The sequence below is a fragment of the Phodopus roborovskii genome, unplaced genomic scaffold (assembly GCF_943737965.1).
Source record: "Phodopus roborovskii unplaced genomic scaffold, PHOROB, whole genome shotgun sequence".
In the NCBI taxonomy this organism is placed as follows: Eukaryota; Metazoa; Chordata; class Mammalia; order Rodentia; family Cricetidae; genus Phodopus; species Phodopus roborovskii.
Window position 1 is genome coordinate 1,549,462 of NW_026126585.1, and position 12,877 is coordinate 1,562,338.

Sequence of the window (12,877 nt, forward strand, 5' to 3'; positions counted from 1 at the left end):
TTTTTTTTTTTTTCTTTTCTAATTCAAGCAGAAGAACTCTTCCTTATCAGTGACACCCAGCCAATTTCTTCAATTTCCTGTTTTTATAAAGTCAGTAAGATAAGGCTATTTTGTTTATTCTCTTCTTTTCTTTCTTTCTTCCTTCTTTCCTTCCTTCCTTCATTCCTTTCTTTCTTTTATCTCTCTTCTTTCTTATGTTTCTGTTTCTCAGTTTCTCTGTGTTTCTGTCTATATATATATATATATATATATATATATATATATATATATTCTTTTCTTCCTCCCTCCCTACTTCCCCCTCTCTCTTTTTTTCTTCCTTCCTTCATTTCTTTCCTTTACTCTCATTTCTTATGGAAAAACCAGACACAGATTTATTCCTGTCACATATGGGGCTGTTTTCCAAACTCAGTAGCAGCAGAGTTGAATAGTCTAAGCAGGGACTGGACCTTGAAACTAAAATAGTTAATTTTTTTCCCAGTCTATACTATGGTTCATGAACATTTTTGCACTTCCTCCTGACTAGTAGACCTAATCTTTTTTTTTTTTTTTTTTTTTTTTTTTTTTGAGAAAGGGTTTCTCTGTATAACAATCCTGGCTGTCGTGGAACACTCTTTGAAAACCAGGTTGGCCTAGAACTCACATAGACCCATCTGCCTCTATCTCCCAAGTGATGGAATTCAAGGCATGCACCACCAATACAATCTTGATAGATAATGCTTGTATTTCTTTGTAGCTTACAAAAAAGTGAGTCAACATTTATAACTTTATTAATTACCCATAATTGCTTAGTCAAATAACACTTTCATACACATATTTCAGTTTAGGTGCTATCAGCTCAGAAGAAGGTTGAACTGGATAGAAACTTTCTGACACCAAAACCCCTGTGTGGTAGTTGACTGGAGGTGTGTGTGCTAGACTGGACAGAAGGACCACTGGAAACTGGTGAGTGGGTATGCCAGGAATTTCTGTCTGGGAGACTTCAGCACATAATTCTGAGTGGCCGGAGTGTAAGGACTGCACAGCAGTTTGCAAGTGTCTCCCACTGGCTGGGACCCACAGAGATGAGACAACATATAGTACCTCTGTCAATGCTACATGTAGCCTGAACATTGGAGCTCCAGACATCCAGGCCTTTGGAATACAGCATGAACAAGCTATTTTCCAGGTTCAAAAGTTTTTGAACTTGGACTGAGCCAGGCTGCTAGAATCCCATCTCTAGTACTTAAACCACCACTGTTGAAGCTTATGTCCCAGGTAAGACCTCTCAAATGTATCTATTTCTGAAATTTATTGCTCCTGACTTTCTAAAGAATTCTTCACTAGCATCCCTCAAATGCTTGCTGGGACATGACACCCTTAGGATATGAATGGGTTTGGAGGATACTAGGAATTGTGACACTATTCCTAACATATGTTTGCTCACCCCAGATATGTTACCAAGGACAGAAAAAAAAAATACTGATAGCACTAAAGTCTAACTTGATGAAACAATGAATTTATTGAGATTACATATGGGATTATGGGTAATGAGTTGCTTACAGGAGCAGAAATTATTCAATTACTCCTGGCTAATTGACAGCTCAGAAAAGCTGGCATCTTAGAGCATATGGTACAACCTGTTGGTTGGTGGCTCAATTGGTTTCTGCTTGTTTTGACATGTCTGTTTATCAGAAGGTCTCACAGTAATACTTATAGCATATCTATGTTTGGAGAGATGGGACCTAGTGAACCTGGTCAGTTTCAGGGACTTCCTAAAGCTATTGAATTGTTTACTTTCTGAGCTTAAAGAGCTTCCCTGTGGAATAAATGTTCACCTCCCTTAGACTGTATCAGTGTTTTACAACCCTTTTAAGTTCACAAGACCTAATAGCACCCAGTTGTTACACCTCTTTAATGTCTTGTTTTCATACCTTACTGTCCTATGTCTTAAACTTCCTTCCCAAACAGAAGATTTAATATCAGTAGAAATTGATGCACAACAGAGATAAGACAGTCCCTTGTGGACTTTGGACCACCCCTCCCTTTTGTCTATTTAGAAAACACTATAAAGGAAAGTGATTCCTTGGATTTTAAATTCGCTCATGAAAAGCTATCAGGGCTTTGTTGAGACCTATCAACAAAAATCTACTATTTGAGTCAAAAGAAGGAAACTTCAGTTTTATTATTAGCTCTGAGTAGAAAGACCCAGAATTCTAAGACACCAAAGCCATTGCATGGTATTGTCTCTTCCTTTACAAAGTTAATTAAACAACGCCTGTCCATCACATGACATGAAGGGTGTTCCCCTCACCTCAAGAAATCTATTTCTCCGGAAGAAATTCTGGGAGAGAGACCAATAACTACTCACCTAATGAAATGAAATGACTTCTTTCCCAGAGGCCTCTCACACCAGCAGAATTGCAGACCCTTGCAGAACTTCCATCATCTAGTATGGATGAATTTCACATGAACTGGCTAGACTTCCAGAGTTCTGACTCAGAAAAGCATAACTGTCATTTTTTTCTATCTTTTCCTTTTTGGTACTGGGTAAGGCTTGGGCATTCTGTCCTGGATGCTTTTCTTCTAAAGCTACCCATTTCCCACCACTGCCATTGCTGAGCCTGCTGGCTCTGGGAAAGGTGATTCAGAAAGATATTGCTTTCTGTCCTTTGGACTGCTGCCAAGATTAAGAATGTTCCTGCACATTGTTTTTCCTCATATATATATTTAAACATCTAAATGTTTTTTTCTTATTTTATTTTTCATGATTGCCTTACTTTTATACAGAATAATCTTCACTAGTCAGGTGTTTTATTATAACCAAGGGAGAATTTAGCTTTTGTATTATTACACTTTCCTCTACCTCAGAGAATTTCATACATGTATATAGGAAAACACAATCATATTCCCACACTTACCTTCTTCAGTTAACCTCATATCCCCATAATATGTTCCTTCCCAAATTCAGGTGTGGAAGGGAAACAAATTCTCTTTTGAGACTGTTCATTTGTAGGTTCCATTGCTCCAGTGGATGGCCTAAGCGCCGAAACCTCTTCCCATCAGACATCTGCTTGCACAAAAACTATGAAAATTATTATTAATTTTCCTGGGGAGCTTTCATATTCTATGCCACCTCTTGCCTTAGGTGTGCCAACATTTCCCTCTGTCTTCTCACAGCCAGGCATCTGTCTCTTCCATAAGATATATCACCTGAAACCATTCCTTCTTAGAAAAAGGAAAGTACGCTCATAACCTCTAATAAAATTCACGCTACTGAGTGTGCTTCAAAATTCCTCTTATTAACACGAGTAAGAACCCAAAAGGAACCCTATTGTTTCCCCAGTAACAACCTGACCTAAATATCACCCCTTTATGGGTTCTCTGTCACCTTGGCTATTCTACACAAATGGACAGTCACTTCCACACCTCAGCAATGCTACCTGCCATTTTAATAGCAGCTCTGCAACTACATTCTAAGCTGTAGTCAGTTACGTACAACCCAGAGAATCATCACACCAGCTCTTGTCTGATGCTTGCTTTCAGAGGCTGTTTCCTCTCTTTATGTTCAACTTTTCTATAGAGATTCTGATTATTCTTCATCATGTATCATGAAAACATAACACCCCCAGCTAGGTATCATCTTGAACATGGGAAGTATAATGCGTGGACATTCTCTATAGTACCTGTCATCCACATATCTTTAACCAACAAGTGTTTCCTTTTACAAAACAAGCAGATCTTAAATGATCACTCCTATCTTCTCAAAGTATACATGAAAGAACTGGTCAGTGATCAATGAGTAAATTAAGAAGATAGGAAATGCATAGTTCTCACAAGTAATGTAATTTACAGGTATGTATAGTATAATACACATGGAGCATGCTTTAATTAGAATACCAGGGTCCAAAAGCATTCAACACTATCTTTGTATTTTAAAGTATTTCAATGCATATCATGAAACATTTTGGCTTTTGTGCACAGTGTATGAACAGAACAGCAAACGGATAAAGAAAAATAGAACAATAAATTTTTCTTTATTCATAAACAAAAGTTCTAACATTTTAAAGGAAATGGATGCAACTGAAAATAATAAATTAACTATGTAAGTCTCAGAAAGATAAATATTGTCATGCTTTCTCTCATTTGTGGATTTTGGATTACATAAAATTAAGCATGTACTTATGACACAAGAATAGAAAGGAAATTGTCTATGGGAAAAAAGAAAACACCTGGAGGGTTGAGCATAAAAAAATATAGGTGAGAGGATGTGGGAACCATGCATTACATGCTTGTAAGAAACTGGATTTGTGTAGCCAGTTTGATAAAATTTAACATACGATAAATATAAAAACAATTGTATTTTAAAAACATGTAAATATTGAGTTTCGGAGCATTTTGTGTTTTACATTTTAAGTCACCAATAGTTTACCTGTATTTATATTAGTAAGTCATGTTACAAATCTTAAAGAAATACAAAACAAAAAGATGTCATATAAGATTAAGTGCTAAAGAATTGTTCTTACAAGACCACAGTCTGTCTTTAGGCAGTGTGATTGGTGTGGCTATCTGCCACTTGGAATTTAAAAAGAGAAGACAAAGTAGGATGTTGAGCATATAGTACATTACAGTTCCTGTTGTTCATTTCTGAAGTTTGTGCAGAGCATTTGCAAGTTCCTTCCTAGAATCCCCATGGGAAGGTTCATTGCCCCTGAGAGTTCTGTTCCATGAGCATGCCAGTATTTCTGTACCATGTTTACCATTTTTGGTGAGTAGTCAACATGCATCCACCAGGGATATAACTTCTACCTACTGACAACATATGTGCTAAAAGATGTTTTCTTTTATTCCCAGCTTTAAACAAGCATCATTTTTGCTTTGTAGACACCCACCAAAAAATAAAGTTTCTCTTAATTTCCATGGTGAACAAAATGTGGACCTCAGAGAAAGCTGCCTGGTATGGAAAATGATCTATGTCAGCCATAGGTTCAGTTTTTAATACGTTAATGTATTAAGTATGTAACAAACAGAAGTAAAATGGCAGTTAGCATAAGCAATACAAAACATCACAATATCATCAAATTAGGTCTTTAACTATCCAGCAGAAAAGCCTAGGGAGGCCCTGCTGAAAAAACTATGCAGGCATTCTGATTGATATTCCTGCCCAGAGTAAGACATTCTCTCCAAGCATCAATTGCTATCTTCTCATTTCTAAGGCAGACATTTCTATACCATCAGAAGAACAACAGTAGCCTCTGTTGGAAAATTTACCTTACAGCTGTTCTCAGTGGAGTAGTGTTGTTAATGCCCTCAGCTGTTAGCTATTCTCTGTTTTATCCTGCTACAGAGGCAGGGGGCCAGTCTGCCCAAGAGGAAAAATTTGGAAGATACTTGAAATAAACATGCTACATTTTAAGACAAAGAATAGTCCCTTCGTTTCTAGGGTATTTTCAACAACCAGAAATGATATGACTATTATTTACCAAAATGTTACATGAGCCTATCATAGACAGCGTCCTAGGGACACACAGTGATTTTGGTAGACCAGAGTTCTAGTCCCCCTGCTTTAAGATTAACCTCACATACTTGGCGTGAGAAGCTTTCGCATGGGCATTATCAGCTACTCACAATTCACTTTATTAGCTATTTATCTTCCCAGAAGTTAGTATCACTTGCATGTCACTAGAGGGAGTAGCCTGTGGTAGAAGGTCTGCACCAGAGCAGAAATGAATTATTTAAATTAGCTCTGGCAAACATAGAAAAGCCAAGTGTGGCTCAGGTTAAAACAGTGACACCTTGACTCCTCCACCACATATTTTCTTAGAGGCATACACACTCATTTCTGTCAAATGATCAACTGAGTCTTGGATTGAGGAAGGACTCCCAGTAGACATCACTAACAATAAACCAGCCGCATGCTGAATCCAAGCATGCGTGACACTAAGACTCTCAATTATTCTTCATACATTGTTTCGCTCAGAGTAAAATCTTCATCTGCAAACAGAATAAATATTTACCACTCCATTGGCTTTGTCATGACAACAACAGGAGACATATACAGGTGCGCAACACAGGTCAGGAACTGAAGACTCAGTTCTTCTAGGTGTGTGTGTGCACCTTTGTGTGTGAGTAGGTGTGTATGTGAGTATGTGTATGTATGAATATATGCATGTTTGAGTATGTGGGTGGTGTGTATGTGTGGGGGGGTTGTATATGTGCGTGTGGTGTGAGTATGTATATGTATGTGGTATTGTATGTATGTGGTATGAGTGTGTGTGTGTGTGTGTGTGTGTGTGTGTGTGATTATAATTAGGACACCTTTCATTTGAAGCAGGATATCTCCTGTTCTAGAGAGCACATAGATTTCTTTAGAGAGGCTTGCCAACAAACCATACAGATCTTCCGGTCTCTGGTTCCTTGGTTAGGATATAAAAGAGCAGGACACACTGCCTGGCTTTGTTCTATTCTTTTTCTTTTCTCTTCTCTTCTTTTCTTTTCTTTTCATTTCCAGGAAGTGAACTCAGGTTTAAATAGTAAGTACTTTTTGGACCCAGGTTTCTAATAAACCATTAAAGTCTATTGAAGACAATATTTGACTCATTTCAGAACTCTACCCCATTTTCTCTTATAAAACATGCAAAACAAAGTTCCTTATTTTAAGTGTTCAATTCAGAGATATATAGCCTTGTTGCACAGCCACCTCCTGCCTCCATAATGTGTTTTTCTTTTCTCTAATCTGAACATCTGTGTCTAACAAATAGATAATAAGTCTCCATTCTCTTGTTCATGCAGCCTCAAGCAATTGCCCTTGTACTCTCTGTTTCCTTGACTTTGACTACTCTAACTGTGTCATACAAGTAGAATCAGTCAGCCTTAAAAAAGAGTTCAATTGCAACCATGAGCCCTGCGAGACAAGTGTCGGTGTTATATTCTCTAAACCAGAGGATGAACTAGACAGATACTTACTTGCTTATGAAGAGAGTTACTAGTCCACTTTCTGCCAAAGTGATTGCCACTTCACTCTTGTGAAGACATATAGACCCTCAGAAAGTCTGGAATTCTCAAAGGCTCTTTTGAGCAGTCAGACTTCCTGGGAGACCATGGCTGAGACAGATTTACCTTTCTGACTAGTCAGCACTGTCATGAGTGTTCATACCCGCCCCCTCCCCCATGGGGTGGACATTGCACTCAAAGAGAGATTCTGCTCTCTGCAGCAGCCTGACATTCAGGTGTCAGAGAGCTAAGCCATAGTGGCTGTATATCTGGTAGCTCTACAATCCCAGCTTTGGCTCTTGGGAGCAGACACTTCAAGAGCAGGTACCTGATCAAGGTTTGACACAGGAAATTCCTTTCAGGAGCCACCATGAAAAATAACTTCATACTTGGTTGGTAAGAAACTAAATGTTTGTGTCTTCCACTAAAACTCTCACTGAAATGCTAACCAAGAAAATACCATTCAGAAGGTTGATCTTAGAAGGAGATTATTAGATGGTGAGGGTGCTGTCTCCATGACAGAAATCCACACACCGACAAAAGATGATCCTTATCTTTTCACCATGTAAGGGTGAAATATGAACACAACTTTATTATTTCTTTAGTTTATTTTATCTTTGAAATAGGACCTCATGTAGCAAAGACTATCTTTAAACCTGTTATGTACCCAAGAATGACTCAACTTCTGACCCTCCTGCCTCTGACACCTGAGGACCGGGATTCCAGGTATGCACTGCCGCATCCATTTTCAAAATGTGATGGAGATCTACTCCAGGCCTTCCTACAGTGCATGCTGGACAAGGGCTCTTTTCTGGGAGTTTCATAAGTGCCTGGTCATCCGGGCACCTTTCTCTTGGACTGCCATTATCCAGAATTGTGAAAGCAAATAAAAATAAACAACAATAAACCTTTCTGATTCATAATCCAGTTAGGGGGAACAAAAATCCAGTCAGCTTGTGGGTTTGTGAGAACTCATAACAGCACCTTGGGATTTAGCTGGAAGTTTCCCTCAGCATATTGTCTCTGTTCTTACTAAAGACATTCTTTTAGGCAGCTCTCAAGAGGATGTGGGTTCTTGCCCAGCCAATGAGGTTAGCCCTAGGCCGGTGAGAGACCCTATCTTCAAAGCATCAAGGCACATGATTTATGAAGAATATCCATCACCTGATATTTTTTCCTAATCTTCATTCACATGTACAGACATACTTGTGAATATACCCAGAGAGAAAGACAGAGAAAGAGACTTTTTTCTTTTTCTTCTTCATTCCATTACCTTAAAGCAAATGCAAACATGTAATATTTGATTCTATCTCATCCAATCTTCCACTACCCTATTTCATTAACTAATCATGATTAAACCCTCGAAAACATAGGAAGGAAACTCAACATTTTTTCTGAGTGAATGAAGATTGTTTTAAAATCCTTTGGGTGTTGAGGAAATGAAACTCAGGATGAGAAGAGATGCATTTGTTTATTATCTCTCAGCCACCTGCAAGGCTTGAAATCTGAAGGCACAACTGCCTTGCCAGAAGCCTGTGAGGTAAGTTCATTAATATTGAAAATTACTGCAAATATTTCTTTTAAGAATAATATTTCTTCTCATTATTTAGACTGATGCTATCTCTATGAAACAGGGTATCTAAACAAATTTCTACAGATGATATGCAAATTATATTTATTCAGGATTACTAGGTTAAAATGTCATAGCCAGAACCAGAGTGTAGATGCTATCTATTTCCAACATCATTCACTTGCAGACAGCCAATAAACCATGTGCATCTAGGAGTCCAGTTCTCTATGGAACATATCACTTCCTCTCAAAAAACATAATATAACTGCAGGTGGCAGAGGTGACTTAGTTGGGAAGCTGTTCCAATGCAACTACAAAGAAATGAGTCCTACCCCATCCTATCAGTGCTTGCCTGTAGCCCATTCTAGAAAGACAGTGACAGATAGTCATATGTCTTGGCCTTACTGGACAGTCAATATTGCCAAACTAATGAGTTGGGTTTAGTAAGAGAATGTGCCTCAAGAAAATAATGTGAAGAGTGCTTGAGTTAGGGAAAATTAAGTATTTGTCCCCTACAACTCTCTTCCTCCCCACCCTGCTGCAGAACTTCCATGCTCTCAAGGTTGAACAAATGAAATTGTTTTCAGAACTTCCCCATGCACAGTGCCTGTACCTTGACCCCAGGTGTGGGTGGTGCATGACTTCCTCCTATGCTTAGCCCATCCCCTGGCTTGGGTATATAAGCCCATTACTCTCTGTAATAAACAGCAGCTTCTTCTTCACTTCTTGTGGTGGTCTGCTAAGTGATTCAATCCCAATACCCTCTGCCAGCTCAGTACTCTGGTCACCCAGGAATGGCACTTGAGAGATATAGACTTCTACATACCTGTGTAGAACTCTGTCTGTCTGTCTATCTATCTCTTTCTCTACCTCTCTCCATCTCTCTCTCTCCATTTCTCTCTCTCACACACACACCCAGGGCATTTTTTTGCATGCTGTGAAACCACTTACTAACTGTGGTTCATCCCTAGCCCATTAAATTTTGATTGATACGTCTATGTCCACAAGATGGCTCATAAACACAAGTCGAAATAAGCACTGTACAAAGACAAATCTCCACAGGAGTATACATTGGCTCTTTCAAACACAGAGTCATTGTGTAAGTAGCAGTCCTCCAGAAAGAAAGGAAGTGTAGGCAAGGTAAGACATAAAGTACAAGTGCTGTGAGCGGACACTGAGAAGGGCTTGACAAGGCTTCAGTTTTCCTGGGAGGTACTGAAGTCAGGATGGTTCAAGAACAACCTTGACCGAACCACTAAGATTGCTCACAGGCACTTTTGTGCCTGCTGTGCAGTTTTGGTATGAGTGACTTAAGCATGAAAGAACCCAAGACAGTACTTTGAGCTACACTGAAATCCGTAAACCTGGAGAGTAAGAGCGCTGAGTTTTTCATGGGTCATGTTAGCTAGAAGTTAATGATCTAAGAAATCAGAGTGGGCACCCAGGGATGAATTATTTGACTCCTTATTAACCCAAGAATAACACAGCAAGACATATGTGTGTTCCCACACAAAATGATACAAAATTCTGTCTTTATTAAATATACAATATTTACAGTCTTTCTTCTGTACAGCAAAAACCATAGAAAACAAAGAAATCTAAGGCTAACTTTAACTTTTTCCATATAGTGTATTAAGACATGTTACATGGCATACAAAACAGACTTAGGATGAGGCAACATCACATGGGACTGGGGATTCTGATACAGGAAAAAAAAAAACCACAATATCCAACAAGGGGGCTCCAGCTAATCCCAGAAGGTATGGTCTGCTTTCCCTCTGTTGTGCTTTTACCAATAAAAAGCCTGAAATTATCATTCATATATGTACATATGTATGTTATAAATGAATATACATTCACTTATATATCTATAATTGGGATAGGTTCTTTCATATTTTAATTATTTACTAAAGGCAATCTCTCTGACTTCTTGTTTTTCCAAAGAATGTGCCAGAAAGACTCTAATTTCTCTGTTGAAGTGGACATGGTAATTCTTTTTCTTAAGGATTTAGGAATTTCATGGTCCAAATGAGAAACATTACCTACTTTATAATATGTAATTAGAATGTCATTTTGTCTTCATTTCCCTGTGATCTAGCTTCCTGCCATTGGCTAGCTGGCTGTGGGAAGGGTATGTTTTAGATAACATAGGCAATCAGAGAGCCTGTTTATTGGCAAATTCAGCAGAAAATTATTGGTATTGAACCTCACCAAATATGAAGTCCTTCTCATGAAATAACGATATTACTTTAAGCAAGATATGGTAACTTTTTCTTTTTCTTTTTTCTTTTTTTTTTTTTTTTTTCTTTTTTGAAGGAGATATTTACTTAAGGCAGGACTCGGTTATACTGGTTGCTGCTGCCATTCACAGAGAAGAGATTAAGTTACTTCATATATGTCCTTCAGAATATGGTTGACTACAACGTGAAGGCATAGCTAATCAGAGGTCCATTCATATTATCCTGTAAAGTTGCAAAGAAAAGGGCTTCACCTAGGCAGGACACTCAAGGAGGCTTCAGGGTCACAGAAGTCCTGTTCTGCACTGCCAGTGCCTTTTTCATGTCCTCTGAGACTTACTACTGGGATGTGAAGCATGGTATAATATAATACTGATGAAAATATGGCCAGGCTTTAATCACTTGCACATGTGACCTTTTTCATAACTTGGGACTAGCTTCCTCATTTTAATCAGCTTTTTGATGCAAACTTTACTTTTATACTGAGTGGCAGCAAGGGAAGGGTATTCACAGAATATCATGTGGTGGCTTTTGGAAGTACACTCTGTAGGCAATGGATAGCATCATACCTTTCTATAATTTTGGCATGCCAATGGATGGCATGACCAAGGGAGGAGAAAGAAAGGCCATTAGACTGACTCCAATATTTCAGATCTTCCATCTATAGGGTATCTGATTAGGGATGGTGGACCTGAGGATCTTGACCATAGTTGATTTTACTTCAGCTGCCATCTGAGTGCTCACTGAGCAGATAAAATCACTGTGGTGATAATTCCAAAGCATCCCTGGACTATATTAGTTAAACATAAAATATGAAAACTACTGGGGTAGGGTGAAAATGCCATGTGTAGGTGGGTAAAACTTTCTCATGCAAGGCCTGTAACATTGCCTCTTCCCTACGGGGTAAGATAAGTGCATGAAAGACACTCCTAAGTTAGGAGCCATGAACGTGGGGAGAGGAACTTTTGACCATTTTAGCCTCCAGAAGCCATTGCTTGCTCCACGAATATCATCTTCCTCTTTGACAAGCTCCTGTCAAGTCTGCTTTAACACAAAGCTCACTGTTACCTAAATCTTGCTTTTGTCCATTTAACCACTTTGTAGACAATCATCATTACACATGACAGAGGATTGGCTTACAAGTACACTGTTTCACTAAAACATGTTCTTACTCTTCCTCAGAGCACCTCAATGCAAAATAAAGTGGGGAACCACTCTGAAACAGCAAAGCAGTCATTAGAACCTTGTAGGAAGCATTTAAAGTTTCCAACAAAAAGTGGTGATACTTCTCTCCCTACAGAGTAGGTATAGATATAGATATAGTTTGAGGAACCACTCTATTTATTTTGACTGGTGTGTGTGTGTGTGTGTGTGTGTGTGTGTGTGTGTGTGTTATCTTGTCCCTTTTTAATTAGCCAACTATTTAGAATTTGTGAACACAGAACTGAGAATGAACAACTAACATTTTCTAAACAAATGACTTAAGGAAGACTGTAGGTAAGGCCAGAAGAGGTTAGGAAAGCCCCCAAACTGGTATAGGATGGATTAAGATACACTGTGAGTCTTTTAAAGAAAGCATTTCCAACCTGCATGAGAGACATGAAACAGCACTCAGGCATCCTTCAAGAACTCAAGCATGTTTGTGTTTGACTGTAACACCCTTCCATTAACTTCCTTTGTCACTTAGAGGTACACCACTGCTTGTTTATTTATTAAGTTAAAACTTGACCTGTGAGAGAATGGAGGACAAAACAACCCCCCTAAAAGATGGCTTCAGGAAGTAATGAGTGGCAGGATAATATAGGTGGCTCAAGAACCTCTTGCCAGAGTGCTGTGGCAATAAGGCTGATAATTTGTAGCTCAAGGGAATTCAAAAGAAGTGAAGTAGTTGTTAGACAAACAAACTAAGCAGATTTCCACAGGCTTGGTACTCAAGGCCACAGATACTGTGGGGATGTTATGAATGCAATTTCCTAAGTGCCTTCTAAGTGGGGAGATATTGTATGCAGAGAGAGCATGCATGACCTTCAGGGTTGAAATGATTCCTGTAGATATGGAAGTATGACCTTAGTTAGATGGACAACATACCAATGAATTATTC